Raw genomic sequence first — 2,088 nt, 5'->3', positions numbered from 1 at the left:
TATGAAGCTTTTGGAATAATCCACCAATTTTTTAAAATTAAACACTATCTAAAGATTTGCATCAAAGCGTTTTTTTTTTGATAGTGATTTTAATCATTGTCATATATCATTATACTTGATCCAACTATGCCACGTCACCACTGTGCCGCGACCCCCCTGTGCTGGTTTTTTTATTTTTTTAACTTTATAACGCTATAAATCTTTGAAAGATCTATGGATCAATACAATTTTTTTATAAGAAATAATATTTTTATACCTCTTTAATTTGATTTACTTGTTTTTTAAATCGGACTATTTCTCTATATTTGAGAGGGGTCCAAAACATAAAAATGTATAGAGAAAATAGAACTTATTCATCTTGACTTTTGAAAATGTTCCGGAAAGTCTGACACTTTTATATATATATCTTAAATTAAAGATAATGTAATATATTTTATTATGAAAAAAAAAAAAATTGACATCTGGACTTGTGGTGAAAATGGCTACTGAATGCTATTTTCGTGTGAAAATTCTTGATTTTATTTTTTACATTTTTAACTTTATAATGCTATGACATATTGAAAAGTGTATGGATCAACATTATTTTTTTATGAGAAATAATATTTTTTAATAATCCCTTTTTCATTCTACATACTTTATCTTAATTAGGATATTAATAATGAACTAGCAGATNTAGACTCGCGTCCGTTGTGCCCATACGAATACGCTGGAAATCGCTGATGGTTTTAGTTTTTTATTACGAGGGCAATTCAAATTTACACCGAACCCTAACCGACCCGAAGAGTGCTGGCTCTAATTCATAATCGGTTGTATTGCACGGGTAACCGATTTTTACTTATTTTATTTGAAATAAATTTGCTCGCTTTAATTATAATTCGAATAATTATTAGGTATTTCATTTATTATTGATGACTCTTTATGATTGTTTCTTATTGAAATAATTTATTGACAATTTCACAGCAATCGTAATAATAATAATAATAATAATAATAATAATGTTGTTGTTATATTATATTATGGTAATGGCAATTTTTAGATTGTATCTGTTGTGCCCGGATAACCGAGCTGTAATAATATATTGTAGATATATTATGGTGATGGCAGTTTTAGTTAATTCGATTTTATAATTTTCAGATGGTATCCGTTGTGCTCTGATGACTGTGCTGGAGATTGTTGTTGATAGTTTTAGATTTATTGCACAGGTAATTCTTTTGTTAAAAAAAAGAATATTTATTTTTTATATAATATATTTAATTTAATATATTATATTATATTATATATTATGGCAGTATTAATTAATTTGATTTTGTAATTTTTAGAATGAGTTGGTTGTATCCTGAGGAATGCTTCAATAATGACTCTGCCCGTAGGCCAATCGGTTCTAATGGATAACGGATTTATTACAAGGGTAATTCGTTTTAATTTCTTAAAAAAAAAAATGATTTGTTACTGACTTTTCTTAAAGTAAAGTTTGTCTTTTTATATTGTAATTATTAAATCGTGGTAATAATGATATCGTTATTAAATTATTGATATAATCATGGTGGTAATGGCAGTGGTATAAATTAATTTGATTTTGTAACTTTTTATAAAATAATCTTTGTTATTCACTTTTCTTAAATTAGAGTTCATCTTTATACGTTTTAATCGATTTGCTTTGCATATTTTAACCATTAGGTAGATTTGTATTTCATTTATTGCTGCAATATGTTTTACATCAGTTTATACAATCCATATATATATATTTACATTTATATACTTTTTTTTTTTTTAATCAGTTTTTTGTTTGCAAAGTACTACGTTTATATTTGTGGTATCCTCTATGATTATTTGTTATTGAAAGTTTCCCCCGATTGACGATTTCACAGCTATTGCAATAATTATGTTATAATTTTAAAATCGTTTACATAATCATGGTAATGACAGTATTGATTAGATATGATTTTGTAATTTTCAGATGGCGTTTGTTGTGTCCTGAGAACTGCTTCGATATTGGCTCGGCCTGCTGACCAAGAGTGCTGGCTCTAATCGTCAACAGATTTATTAGACTGGTAATAATTCGTTTTTTTTTTTTTATATATATATAAA

At 26.5% G+C, this 2,088-nt stretch overlaps 1 long non-coding RNA gene across 1 annotated transcript; it reads left to right on the top strand.

The window, feature by feature from the left end:
* The first annotated feature begins 681 nt into the window (after positions 1-681).
* Positions 682-2,051, top strand: LOC126909584 (uncharacterized). The gene is made up of 4 exons (XR_007705064.1): positions 682-820; positions 1,135-1,202; positions 1,320-1,408; positions 1,958-2,051. It is a non-coding gene; the product is annotated as an uncharacterized LOC126909584 (long non-coding RNA).
* The last annotated feature ends 37 nt before the right edge of the window (positions 2,052-2,088 follow it).

Source organism: Daktulosphaira vitifoliae, unplaced genomic scaffold (genome assembly GCF_025091365.1).
Source record: "Daktulosphaira vitifoliae isolate Bord-2020 unplaced genomic scaffold, ASM2509136v1 Scaffold_616, whole genome shotgun sequence".
NCBI lineage: Eukaryota > Metazoa > Arthropoda > Insecta > Hemiptera > Phylloxeridae > Daktulosphaira > Daktulosphaira vitifoliae.
Note: the sequence above shows the minus strand (reverse complement) of the source record. Positions and strands in the feature narration are given on the sequence as shown.